This window comes from Polypterus senegalus, chromosome 4 (genome assembly GCF_016835505.1).
Source record: "Polypterus senegalus isolate Bchr_013 chromosome 4, ASM1683550v1, whole genome shotgun sequence".
Taxonomy (NCBI): Eukaryota; Metazoa; Chordata; class Cladistia; order Polypteriformes; family Polypteridae; genus Polypterus; species Polypterus senegalus.
In genome coordinates, this window is record NC_053157.1 from 64,127,105 (window position 1) to 64,142,714 (window position 15,610).

Consider the following 15,610-nt stretch of genomic DNA (forward strand, 5'->3'; position numbering starts at 1 on the left):
ATTAACACCTACAGCAATGTTTGAAACTACAGCCCTTAGAGGGTAGGGCATTAAAATTTAGATCTTGTATACTGGCATCTCCTTTATTATGTATTTTTATGATTCAATTGATCTACTGCAAAGTATTGAATTTTACTGTCACGTGACTATAAAATTATAATGTTTAATAATATATGGTTTGCTTTGTACACTCTCTAGTATTACTATTGCTAAAAAGAATTAAAGAAAAAGATGAATTACTTATATGCCAGCTCTTACATGGCATAAACTGTCCTGATATTTTTTCTTTGGTTATTACTAACTTCATTCTGATTTCGAAGTTATGCCATAAACTACCTGAAATTAAGTATCCTATTTCCTTTGTTCCTAAAACATTTTTGATGTTAAGAATTCTTTCTGCTGTCTTTAAAATAGCTTTTCAAATAATACTTTTCTTGCTTCTCAGAAAATGGAAATATTGAGCAGTCCCTCTGTCACATCCCTTTTTAAATATTAGTTATCTGTGAATGGTTTCCAACAAAAATATTAGCAGATGGACATTTCAGTGTTGGTTGCTGAAGACTGGCTACACTGGTGCCTATCATTTTTAAATTTATCCTCAAAACCCTGCTATTCAACTTCATACCTGTGATCACCGTGACCAGGTTGTCCTTCAGGATTTATATATCCTAAAATTAAACAGCAGAATATTTTGTAGTTTAGTTGAGCCAGTATTTACTAGCACTATAGGTCAGATCTTTTGTAATCTGCGTAATTTTTGTTTGGTGTGCAGTATGTCATGTAATCCAGACTAGGGTTATCTCAGCTAGCATAGTGTGCAAGGTAGGAATAAACCCTGGACAGGGTGCCAGTCCATTGCAGGGTGAACACACCAGCATCGGCAATTCACCTATTCTTCATGACTTTGGACAGTGGGAGGAAACCAGAGCACCCGGAGGAAACCCACAGAGACACAGCGAGAAAATGCAAACTCCATGCAGGGAGGATCCGGGATGCAAACCCTGGTCTCCTTACTGTGAGGCACCAGCACAGTATTTGGAACTTTATGATTTTTATACTATTTGGTTTGTGCTCAGATTTAAGATAATGAAAAAAATCTTTTAAATAAATAAAAACCTAAACTTTAAACTGTGACCCTTTCCTACCATAGTTTTATTCTTGTGTTTGATGTTCTGTAACATTAGGCTTACATTAGAATACTGTCTATATCGTGCTATATGTACATTATCCAGTGCTTACTGGGATAGGCTCCAGCTTCTAAGCGACCCTGCTCTAGATAGGTGGGTTTAGAAAACAGAGGGATGGATTGTTGTTATTTGTTTTAACAATCATACTTTTAAATTCTTACGTAAAATAAGAATTGGTATTATTGCCACTTCATGCACAGCAACACATCAGCAAACCTTATTAAAAATAGTTTATAGACAGCTGAAATGTGCTCCCAGGATATGGCACCAAATGAAAACATTTGGGATGAGATTGCACTAAGGTTATCTACAGAAACAGAGAATTCTGAAATTTGTCAGTATGTAGAGTCTGTAACAAGTACAGTAACATACAGAAATTAGACATATAAAGCTGTTGTCATGTATGTGTGCTACAGAGTGTGTTAAAGGGTCCTCACAAGAATCAAAATGGGAACGATTTTGGAAAGGCACACAGCCTGTTCCAGCCCTAGAATGGAGGAGGAGGCCTCAGAAGAGCAGTGATTACGCTTCTAGTCCTTCCCTGAAGTGTCCCCCCTTCAGGTCGCAATCCCAGATACTCTAAGAAAAAAGTGCCCGGAAGTCAGTGTTTCATTTACGGACCCACTTCAGCTGGAGTCACATCAAGCCGCAGGGTTAACAGACCCTACTTGTTTTCTTTTGATTTTTTTTTTGTGTAGCATTAGTGCTATTCAAATGGGGCCCCAATCTTTTAGTTTCCTTTTATCAATTGTAATCAACCTCTAAATGAGACATTGGCCCCTCTCTATAAATAATTGTTTAATAAAAATTTAAATAATTGTTAATTTAAAAAAGTGTGAAGATTCTTGAAAATATGACAAAGTGAAGAATGAAGTCTCTGTCAGCATAATTATTTTCTCAATAGAATTTCTCCTATGTTCAGGTAATGTCTTGACACAGCTACCTCTCTATTTGTAGGTCTTCCCCTGCTGTTTTCGTTTTTTTTTCTCATAACCTGCCTTTTAATTCATTGCCTGTGAGAGTCAGCGCAACAGTAAGGAAAATGCTGTCTTAAGGCAATGTTTCTAATTCCTTTAAGGAAAAGATAACTTGATTAATACTTTTATTTTAGCTGAGCAAGTGGTATATCTGAAAACTCTTTTGCTTCAAATTAAAACTCGCCTCATGTGATTGAATTGTGATTTTACACAAGTAGAGATCTCTGCTTAATTAAGGGAAAATGCAGTGTAATTTCACTAAAATAAATCAGCTACAGGATTAAAAAAAAAAGAACTTGGACATCAATCAGAATGGATGAACCATAAACATTGACAACTACAATGCATGTTTTTTAAAGAGTTTTTATGCAAGTTCGGACACTTAGTAATGAATACTGTGCACTTTAATATAGTACATGGATAACCTGAAAGCATATGAAAGTGAAAAATTTGAATTAATGCAGCAATTTGTTTCCACTTTAATAACACATCAAAACAAAGTATAGTCATTATATGTCCTTTGATTTACAACTGTTTTTCTGTATACATGTCTTTATAAACTATGAAACATTGTATCTATAATTTAAAATCTACAAATAACCTTTTTTCTTTTTAAATTTTATATATGATATGTTGAGGAAATAAAAAGTAAGCCTCCAGAAATTGACCTTAAGCCCCTTGTAGCAGTGATACAGCATCTTCTGGCCTTGACTTCAGAGAAGGCTATGCTAACACTTGGCTTCGGAATCATTCTAAGGGTGAGCTTGGACTTATAATTTGGGGCTTTACCATGTATAGTAATGGAAAAATAAAGAATCTTCTGTAAAAAAAATGTAATTACATTTGATGTCTTGCATATGGTTCAATGACACGAGTACATGTTAGGGTATATTTGATAGAAGTAATGAATTCCTAGAAATGAAAGGAATTATTAACACCTATAATTTGTAATTTTGATGACTTCAGCTTCATTGCCACATAAGAACATAAGAATAACGTTGATGAGAACAGGCTATTCAGCCCAACAAAGATCATCAATCCCTATTCACCTAACCTTTGCAAAACGTTATCAAGTCAAGTACTACTAATTTGAAGAGTCCCCATGAGTACTACTATTATCTACCACACTACTTATTCCACATACTTAGCTCTGTATGTGAAGAAAATCTCCCCAGTGCCTGTATAAAATTTATCCTTGCACAGATTCCTTCTGTGTCCCAGTGTTCTAGTTGAAGAACTCATTTTAATGTAACAGCTGGCATCCATTTAACTAAATCCCTTCATATTGTCATGTCACCTCTTAACATCAATTTGCCTAAACTATACAAAATTTAGCTCCTTCAGTCTTTCCTCATTGCTCACACCCTGCAGTCATAGACTACATCTAGTCATTACTCCCAGGACTTTTTCTTGCACTTTTTGTAATAAGGATACTAAACCTCCGCACCATAGTTCAGATGAGGCATCACAAGCGTGTTGTACAGCCTCTCTCAATTTGTACAGTCTTTTTCATCACTTCTGCTCACTATATAGATGTAGACAATGACAAATCTGATACAGCTTCTGAATCCTTTTCAAAAGGTATTGAACTCTACACTATAATTCAATCTGTTTATACCTGACACCTTCATTAATAAAACATTAACAAACATTATATAATGCTTAACAGATTACTAGTTAATGTACATTCAAATAGTTAAAAAATAAATGTCATTAAATATTTATTCATTTTGATAAAAAGGTGCTATATTGCCCCTGACCTAGCACAGACTCACACAGAGGCACGTGTAAAACACAAAGACTTATTTTTCTTCACCTATGGAGCACGTCTTTCCCGTGAACCTCACAGGCATAACACAGTCCAATTAGCACTCACACCACTTTTCTTCCACCACTACTCCTCCTCCCTGGCAACCTCGTCCTCTTGCTCCTGATTCTGGCTTCTGAGTGGTGCTTGCTGGCCCCTTTTATAGTGCTCCAGGTGCTTGATCACCTGCTTCCGATTGCACTTCCGGGTGGGACTGCAGAGTCGTTGACACTGGCTCAGGGACCCATGCAGCACCCCCTGGCAGTCACCCCAGATCCCAACAGGGCTGTGGAGAACTCGATCTCCCATGGAGCCTTGCAAGAAACTGAGGGACCATCATCAGCCAGGGAGGTCGCCACCAAGCGTCCCGGGGGAGGTGCTGAGAAGCCCATGGTTGCTCCCGCGGAATATATGCAGAAGGGGCGTCCCGGCCGGGCATGGGACCTAGCCACCCGCCACATAAATTTAACTCATGCCTTTTAAAATATTTACACAAGATTCAATAGTGTTAAGTGTACATATCAGTGCTTGAGTCTACAAATCTCACACTGTGATTTCCAGTGAAATGTCTGTAGCCAAGGTAGGGGAAAGACTCTCGTTTGGCATGCGACTCTACACTTACAAGGTGAGACCCAAAAGTTTTTGAATTACACCTTCTGCATCAAAAAAAAACAATCAACATTGTCTTCACTTGCAATTTTTAAAATCGCAGTTTCTTTGGTTTTAGAGAGTTTTGCCCTATCCACTCTGCACTCTGTTATTTGGAGGCCAGATTGTAGGCGAAACACCATGTATCATCACTGGTAATGATTTTTTCTCAAAAAGGTTCATCTTGTCCCATTAAAAAAAGATCCTGGCAGTAAACAACACGTTCTCTATATCATCTGCCGTCATATCAGTCTAGCGGAACTGCAAGCACTATGAAAACCTGAGAAGATATTGTAAAACCATGTCAAAAAATTATTTCAAGCATGGTACAGAATTACTATCTCTATTATCATGTTTTACAAGTGAGTTTGACACTGCTTTATTTAACAAACTCAGCCAAAGAACTTCCTGCACTGCCCAATTCCCCACCTCTTTCCATTACCCAACATTCCTCCTCCTGTAGCCTATGCTACACTCCTACATTACACTAATGATCCCACGTCTCCCCTTCTTAGACATAGACTTAGACTTAGAAGCTAATTATATAATTTCAGCTTAGGAAAATTCTCAATTATTTTCTTTGTCCTTATAACTCTAGTTTCTTAGGCTTAACTATAGCTCTCTGGTTCTTGGTGTTGAGGGCTGGTTTGATTACTTTCTGATGGTGATGCAGTGAAAGGTTGAAAGGTTGAAAGGTGTTGGCACCTCTATTTGTTCAAACTGCATTTTTCAATATTCAAAATGATACCTGCTTTCAGGATTTTCTTTAATAATGCAGGCAGTCTAGCATCATGCTGTTCTTGTGTTTTCCCCCAAACAAGCACATTGTCCATATGACAGGTGACTCCAGTCCTTTAGTGACGTCTGAGACCATGTGACTTTGAAAGTACTCAGGTTTAGAAGCAATGCCGAATGAAAGGCAATTAAAATAATACTTCCCAAAAGGGGTTATGAATGTTGTGAACTTCTCTGACTCTTTATTAAGAAGAATTTGTGAACACCCCATATTGGCATCAAGTTTACTAAAAAGCCTTGCACCTTCTAACATGCCGAGAGACTGTTCCACAAAGGTCAGTATGTATTTTTCTCTGCAAACTGATTCATTTAGCTTGGTAATGTCAACACATATCTGCACTGCACCATTTTTCTTGGTGTCTACCACAATGCCTGCACACCAGCCAGTCGGATACTGCACTCTGCTAATTACTCCAACGCTTTCCATACACTGGAGCTCCTCTTTGACTATGCATCAGAGGAAGTGTAATCTGCCTTGGTGTCTTTAAGGAAAAGGACACTGCTCCTGGCTTTAGTTTAACAGCATATGGCTGCTGGATGACACTCAGACCACTGCACAATTTTAGATGTTGTCTCTTTAGTGTCTCCAAAGTAATGCTGTCAAGACATGCTACCAATTTTAGATTGGTGACAGCAGGTCTTCCAAGAAGTGCTGTATGGAAGTTTTGGATTATGGAAACATTCCCCACTGTCTCTGTCTCTCTGCTTTCTTCTGTAAAAGGCTTGTGACATATATTATATATAGTGGTGTCTGCCCTGGCCCTAGAAGAGGTTTCACCACACTTTTCAGAACAGGGTTAGATACATGAGAAAAAATTCACTGAAAATGTGCTTAAGAATTACAGTCACATCAGAAGCAGTGTCAATTTTAAATTTAACTCTGGAGTCCATTATCTGGATATCCACCATTGAGGGGTCGCCACCAGCTAAGGTAGTTCCTAAGAATATGCTGTCCTCCTAAGTAACATCAGGCACAGTTTTCAGGGAGGTACACACAAGTTTAAAATGACCCTTTTTCCACACAGGAAGCAGTTGAAATCTTTTTCTGGGCACTGTTGCTTTGAGTGTGAGACGCATTTCCGCATTTATGGAAACTGCTGCTTTCTGTTGCACTTTTATTCTGCGTGAACTTTGTATATTTTTCTTTATTATGTATGGGAACTGCTCCTAAAAACTGTACAAAAAGCATGGTCTTCTTTTGTTTACAGTATTACAATTGCTGTGCAAACTACTTTGCTGACATTTAATTTCTTCTGATTGCCTTGCCATTCTAATTGCTTTATCTAAAGTTTTTATCACGCTGCATAGAGACTCATATCTGACAATCTGACAGCAAAACTGTTACATATAAATTCATCGTGCAGCGGCCCATAATTTCGGTGCTTTGCTAAACAGTATAGGGCAGTGACAAAATAATCAACAGTTTCATTATCATCCTGTTTTCGTATATTGAATCTTGTGTGTTAATCTATACTAATAAAAGGTAAAGCCCTCACTGACTGACTGACTGACTGACTGACTGACTGACTGACTGACTGACTGACTGACTGACTGACTGACTGACTGACTGACTGACTGACTCACTCACTCACTCACTCATCACTAATTCTCCAACTTCCCGTGTAGGTAGAAGGCTGAAATTTGGAAGGCTCATTCCTTACAGCTTACTTACAAGAGTTAAGCAGGTTTCTTTTCGAAATTATACGTGTAACGGTCATAATTGAATCCTACTTACGTACATATATACGTCCATAGCCTGCAGCTCGGTCGCCGTGTGAGGCGGAGTTGCATCCCCCATCACCACGCCTCCCACGTAGTTGGTTGCCTGCCCATATAAGGCTGTCCGTTAGCAGCATTCCAAGCTGTGAGAAAACAGTAAAAAGGAGGCGTGTCAGACGTCATGGTACATTTTCTGATGCAGCTAGACGGAGACAAGTTGGTGACGCTGCCGCCAAATACTTACAGAAAAATCCACAAGTTAATAGACACGCTATCGCTAAATACTCGCAGGCAAATCCACAAGTTCATAGAGATACTGCCGCTAAATACTCACGGGCAACGGGCTAATCCACAAGTTCATAGAGACGCTGCCGCTAAATACTAGCAGGCAAATCCACAAGTTAATACCAGGAATTCCTGTTAAACATCTTAGATTCACAAGTAGCGATTTGGGTAGTGAACACTTCGATGAATGAAACCTGTTATCTTTACAACGGTTGACAAACACGGAATGTAACTTGAACACAACACATCCTCCAAATACGAACCTGATTGAAAGAAATAATGATAATCAAATCCTTGATGACAGCAACACTCATAACAGTGAGAAAACAATTACATTGACAATCATGTTACGTTATTTTTAAAATGTTTCCTTTTCTTTTTCATAACTTCTTTAACACACTACTTCTCCACTGCAAAGCGCAGGTGTTTTGTTAGTTTTTCTTAATAATAAAAAAAATTATCAAAGCCATTCCTAAGGGCCTAAACTGTATAAAACATCATCCGCCTCGTCACTCATATACTAAATGAGTGTGGTCACCTGACTCTCTCATGGATTCTCCTTTGCTTAATTGTTTGGATGAAGTTTTAGTACAGGAGGCCTGATCACCACAGCCAGATCACTTCTGATACCATGTCGTGTTTTACAAGTGAGTTCAACACTCTACTATAAGAACGTGATAATTTTTATTTATCAAACACAGTCTTACACCCAAAGAACTTCCTGCACAGTCCAACTCATTTTCTCTTCTGCAGCATTCTCCTCCCACAGCATACATTACACCTCCAACACTGAACAGTATTATACACAAATTATCCCACATCTGTTAAAAGCAATTAAGCATTTAAAACACACATCATTGCCTTAAAATACAAGAAAAACTATATGTTCTGTAATGTACTTTAGGTTTTGGTTGACAGGGATATTTGAAGATTATTTTTGTTTTCTACAGAGAACAAGAAGCGAAATTTCACAGAAATTAAATAGGGATATGTGTCTGACTGCTTCCATACTGTTCAGTCCCCTGACATTGTCTAGTAATGGCATATGTTTCTATAAGTCAGTCTGATAATAACATTTCTGGTCTCCTATTCTTTAAAATATGGACGTATTTATGTAAAGATACACACACACACACACACACACATATATATATATATATATAATACAGTATCTGCTAAATAATACAAAGAATACACAACACGTGTTTTGCTCTTATTGAAGCTTGCCAGGTGTAAGTGCCGAGCTGCTTCTCGCATCTGAGAGGATGTGGTAGATGTTTGCAATTCGCTAATTAACCACAAGCATTACCTGGTAGGTAACCACCTACCATATATACTCGCGGATAAGTTCTCCCGCGGATAAGTCGGGATTTGATTTTACAGTATAACTTCTGATATTTTATAATGTCGGTCGTATAAGTCGAATGCGGAAAACTCAAAGCTATTGGCACAAGGGATTATGATATGGTAACGCGCACCTGAGAGAGTAGCCACAGAGCACACTGCCTTTTTTTCTATGTGGGTGCGGCAATGCGCAGTATCAGCGCATGCTCCTAACATCTCTCTCTCTCTCTCTCTATTGTGCCTACGTGACCACACGGTAATAACCAAACTATTCCAAAGCAATGATTGCTGTGATTTGTGTTATTTGTATCTCATACCCTCATACAGCTTTATCGTACATGCATCACTTATCTATGATGGAGCATTTGATCAGAAGAAAATATGAAGCTGGTTTAAAAATAAACGTTGTTGAAGTAGCAAAATAAATTAGTAACTGTGCTGCTGAAACAAAATTCAATGCATCTGAGAAACACTATGCAAGACAGGAGGCGGCAAGATGATGTAAAAAAATAAATAAATAAATGTTTTTGAACGGGCAAATAAGTCAGGGTCTGATTTTATGAAAGTTCAGTAGATTTAAGATAATACAAAACAATGATAAACTGGATAGCAGTACTGACACTTTAGGGCTCAGAGCGTCACATGGTTATTGTTTTTTTTTTAACTTCTTCCCTCTATAATTATGTCTTCATTCTATTCCAAGTCTTCTTCCTCTTTATAACCATGCTATGAACAAAGACAGATTGTGGATGGATTTTTTGTATTGTAAATGGCTTTAATAATGTCTTTAGGTGTGGTTGCATACATTTGTGTGATTTAATGCGAAAAGCAGTTTTATCGATTTTGCTTACATTTAGCACCCTTGTTCAGCAAAGACACTTGTCAGTAAAGTACCATTTTCACTGACTATCTCAAACAGAGCGTACACACTACACACTATCGAAATTTCAAAAACCCCCATTGAAAAGCATTGGCAGCTTTTCAATCTTTAATTTAGAAATAAAACACATTCTGAGTGACTTCAGTTACAGATTAGTTTACTTTTCAGTTTTACATTGAAAGGTTACTTCAACTTTTATATACAGTATTATAGATTTTCTTGTTCTGGATGGCAAAATAGGGAAATGTCATCAGAGATATGTGTGCTGCAACAGGTGATGCTTGTATGATTCTCAGTCTCAGTCTCTCTCCTGCTACTAGAAATTGTCTTGGGTAAGTTAAATGATATTCCTAACCATAAACGTAAAAAGTGCAAGCAGCTTCACCTATGTAGAATATAATATGAAGAGGAAACAAAGCAGATTTAAAATAACAGAATACAGCTCTATGAATAAATACAAACTCTTCTCCCCATCTTGATAATACTTGCAATCTCAAACAATTAATTCCAAAAGTTTTTACATAATTATGTAAGTGAATTCATTTTAATTTTTATGCCTTACATCCTAACAAAATATATTTAGCTGTCTCATATTGAGTAGAAGAGTTACATACTTCAGAGTGATGCTGTCTTGACATAACTGTGCGTAATTTAACCTTGTATGCTCAATTCTAAGGCATGTTAATATAAATTTTTCTTATTTTACCTCCTTTCCCCATAAACACAAACATTTTCTTGTAGTCTAAACAGATGCCTCCCCTTACCACGAATGGACTATATGTTTCGCCACAACCCAACAATTTTTATACTTAACAAAAATTTAATTTTTAATTTACTGTATGTCACTTGCAGATTAACCTAAAGATGTTTGGTGGTGATTTTAGCAAAGCCAGCTATTATTTCATTTCTTTTAACTCATTTTTGTGTTGGAAACCATAAAAAAACTAAAGCATAGTATAAACCAATACACTGCAAATGATATAACGCTTGAGTCACTTCCAGTAGTAAATGAGATCTTATTCAAGAACAAGCTGTTCTAAAACTTTGTCCAAATAGGGAATTTATTTGTTCAGATTCCTTTACTGTTTTACAAAGTTCCTCCATCTGTTGGAAACCCAAAATAATGGCTATTGATTATATTATAAATGTTGACAAACAGTCTGAAAGTGTTTTCTTTTTAAAAACTTCAGGAAGATAGAAGCTGATGTTGTGTTTCCCATCATATTATCTTGGATCCAAATGTATACATCATTAACATTCCATAATAATTTTGATTAATATAGTGATTCGGAATCAGATTTTCAGAAACACCGGAAATATTTGCTTGTATTCATTTCTATATTCTGATAACTACTCTTGCCACAGGAAAAAGACAAGTTTGGTTACCGAGAATACCCCTGTTAGACTTATGTGAAAATCCATTAATGCCATATTTTCAGCATGTGTAGAACCCAACCACCCAAATCTAACAATTCATTTTTAAGGTGTTTCCAAAAATCTCCTAATATACTGTACTAACAGAAGGATGGTTGTTTTTATCCTTTAATATTAATCAAGTACATTAAAACTATATTGAACCTCCAAAGATTTAAAAGCATTTGTCCCATTTCAACCAGTATAGCAGAAGTAGGCAAAGATTTAACCGTACCAGAGCATAATCACAAAGCCTGGACTTGCATGAAATTCACTTTTTTTAGGTAGAGTGAGAAGCCGACCCTTACACTATGTCACTAAAATCAAATACTGCTATAATTAAATTTATATAAACAGTTAATAAAGCAGGGAGTCCCCAATGGATGTCCGATTATTTAAATCAAAAAGTGGAGTGGCAAGGGAGTTCTGATAGACAGTAACTGGAGCTGACCGTGAGGAATGTGAAAGAGGGTCTAAATATGGGTTGGTAATGAGGGACAAGGTGCTGGTACACATGTATTAACTCCCAGTACTCACAAGACAAGAAAAGTAGAAGGAAAATTTTTTATAATAACAAAGTAACATATAAATCCATAAAGAGTAATTAAAAGCTTCTAAAATATTAAGATTAAACATAAATTAGAATGATTAAGTAAATAAGATAGGTCTAGCAAATAGTTAACTAAAAAATCAGTTATATTGCATTATTTTTTAGGCTTACATTAAAATTTCCAAAGTAAGAAAAGAACAGCTAATAGTCAAGAGTTTGAGAACACCTGTGATTCAAGGCTAGGAAGCGATAGCACAGAGAAGATGCCTCTGAAAGCAGCTGGGCTGATGAATCAACAGAAAGGCAACAAAAGGCTTTTGCTGTAAGCAGGGTCAAGCTGCCATAATGCATGAAGAGAAAATCTTAGTAAATTCAGGCATTAGCAAAAATACTGTAAGAATATATTAGCAATTAACTTTAGTGTAGAAATTAAGACAAATCAAGCATGCCAAGCAATGATCAAATGAAAGCACATACTATACTTCTTTTTAATTAAAGCTTAAGCTTCAGGTCACTATTACAAAAAGTTTGGAAGGTCTAAGAAAGAAAACGATGAGAGGAAACCCATATATGGAATCGAAGCCTTGGCCAGTTAGAGAAAATGGGAACAGCATAGAAAGATAACAAATTACACAAGGGGCCAGTGATAGGAAAAGTAAGGAGATAATAAGGGTTCCCATGGAAACTCAAGGTTCGGCCGGACGGTAATAGAAAGGGAGTCAGAGAGTATGGGCAAGAGAGCTCATTATAGCGAGGTCAGAAAAGATAGGAAATTACATAAGAGAAGCCCAAAGATGGTAGGAGGAAGCCATCCACCCAGTCTTAGACCAATCAAAATAAGCCGAACAGACATCAGGCATTCCGATATATAAGATGGAGCGCGATTATTTAAGGCTTTACAAACCATAAACAGTATTTTAAAGTCAATCCTGAATGACACAGGCAACCAGTGTAGTGACATCAAAACTGGAGAAATGTGTTCGGATTTTCTTTTCCCAGTTAGGATTCTAGAAGCTGCATTCTGCACTCGTTGCAAGTGATTTATGTCTTTTTTGGGTAGTCCTGAGAGGAGTGCGTTACATTAATCTAGTCTACTGAAAACAAAAGCGTGAATTAATTTCTCAGCATCTGTCAATTATATAAGAGGTCTAACTTTTGCTATGTTTCTTAAGTGAAAAAATGCTGTCCTAGTGGTCTGATGAATATGCAATTTAAAATTCTTGATTACAGTCAACGGTTACCCCTAAATTTTTTACTTCCGTCTTAACCTTTAATCCTAGTGCATCAAGTTTATTTCTGATAACCTCATTGAATCCATTATTGCCAATTACTAATATTTCAGTTTTCTCTTTATTTATTTTGAGAAAATTACTATTCATCCATTCAGAAATACCAGTAAGACATTGTGTTAGTGTATCGAAAGAGTCGGAGTCATCAGGTGCTATTGATAAGTAAGTGTTGATTTATTGCAATAAAGCCTTAAAACTCTGTCTGTCTATCTCGAGTCCTAATAGCCTTTATTTTTAGGTAAAAAGCCTTCTGATGATGAATTTTTCGCCACGACAGAACATGGAAAAGCTGGCACAGAGTACCACCCCACTTCAAGAACCGCATTGATCTATAATTATATTTATGTAATTCTTCCTAGTCAATTTACTGTCCATCTGCTATCTTAAAAATGTAACCACAGATACCTTTTCTACTTACCTAGAGAGACTGAGCAGTACTTGATGGTTGTTCGGGTGCTGTAGAGAAAATTAAACATGGCACCTGCAGCGTGTTTGTCTAGTTAAGAGCTTCACTCCACTACATTCAAAAACAATTAACCAATACATTACACAATTAAGCAAATGTTAAAGAAAATTAAACTAAAAAAAGAAATTAACAATCAGTAATTCATGAAACAATATTAAACTTGCAAAAAAAACTAACAAACATTAAGTCATAACACAATTAACCAATAAATAAATTGAAATAACAAAATTAAAACTAAACCAAAATGACTGAAGAAAAATGCAACAAAAGAGCATAACAAACACAAAAAACAAAATACAAGTGTGAGACTCATGTGAAACCATGATCTCCACATTCTCAATATACATAATCTGTCACTGAATGTCACAGTCTGGTAAATGAAGGCTTTCATGATTTATAACCAGCTGAGGCAGTTTACACTGTTTAGACTCCATTCTGTTGTCCTCTATATCTTGGTCTTATTCCTGTTTAAGTCTAGGTCAAAGGCACTCATGCCTTCTCTCCATTATTTATTGTGGCAGGAATAGAACCACTAAACATTTTGCCATTAAGATTACTTATCTGCAAAAGAAACGTCTGTAAAGAACACTCTACACAATAATTTACCTAATATTCCTTTGTAGATTTTTATCCATTGGAACTGCAAAAGGATTTGGTTCCAGGTTTCACCCCTACCTAGCATTACTTTTAGTTCTAAACTAATCTGTGATTTTACCATCCATACAGAGCCATATCAGTTACATTGCTTGGAGGATGTGCATGAGTTTGTGATCTTCACAGGATGTTCTCAGCTACAAAGAAGCAGCTTCAACACTAGCCTATAAATCTAAATGAACACTGTGCAGGGCGGTTAACATGACTTCAAGAGATGCCCACTGAATCAACAAGCTGATTATGGAGGCAGGCTCAATTATGGGACACACTCTCAGCTTGCTGAAGATAGTAGCAAAAGAGGGAATGAAGACAAAACCAATAGCCATCATGAACAATGCTGCACATCCCCTCTGTGACACACTATCATTAAGTACTCTTATCCAACAAATTATTCACCAGAAGTGCATCAAGAAATGCCTTGACTTGTGCAAGTAGTATGCTAGTCTATGGAAAGTTCAAGTTTAGCAAAATTTGTCCATCTTGATTTCTTTGGTGAAGACACAGGTCCCATCCTGGATTATAAATGGACTACTGATCTTACGTTCTGTAAATTACCAAAAAGAAAAAGTAATAATGATAGAGTGTGGCCTTCTGAGACTAATGACAAGTACTGAAAAATTGAAAAATATCCCAAATAAAACATTAAAGACAAATTAATTAAAGGGAAAAGTAATCTGAAATGGAGTGAAAGTGGTTGAGATGACTGCACAACCTTACACCCATTAAGCTTCTAAGAAAAAATAGGTTGGACAAGAAGGGGGGTTACATTGAGGAGAATAACAGTGTAGCTGGTAAAAGTCAAATTAATAAAATATGATGTTCAATGAAAAATAGAAACCAGTCTTTAATTTAAAGATTTCAAAAAAACACTGCAATCACCGCTGGTCCAATGATCACACCAGCCTAGACTTTTACTCATTTAAAATGTTTGTAACATAATATTAAAAACGCAAGTTTGTAGTGTGATATTACACTCATGGAGGACTTTCATTACCAAAATATTAAGTGGGCTAACCTCTTAGCTTTTAGCTAAGCACAAGAGCAGGAAATTTTAGACGTAATCAGTTTTTAACATATAATATTAAAGCACCAATGTGGGTGGAAGCCTGTTTAGATTTAGTGTTCTGTAATAATCAGGACAGAATTGAATAGGGTGTAGGTGATTGAATCACTATAGTCAATTGACCATAATATAAGAGATCTCACAGTGTTTTGGCAGAGTGCATAGTCCAAACCAAAACCGGTTAAATTTAGTGAGGCACATTTTGAGCAGATTAGCCAAATCCTCAATAAAATAAATAGGCAAATACTTTTAAAATTGGAGACAGTTGAGGAGATGTGGGACAAGTTGCAGGACAAATTCATCCCCAAATTTAAAAGCAGTAAGAAATTATAGAATACTCAGAGGTGAAGAAATAAGGCACTAAAAAGGAAGTTATTAATAAATCCAGCACTAAGTATAGGGCATATGAGAGAATGAGAGTACTGGCTAAAAAGGATATTAGGGAAGATAAAAGACAGTTTCAGATAAATGTTGTAGAAAAGGTGAAAGATGACACAAAGAGATTCTTTCAATATTTAAGCAGTAAAGGAACA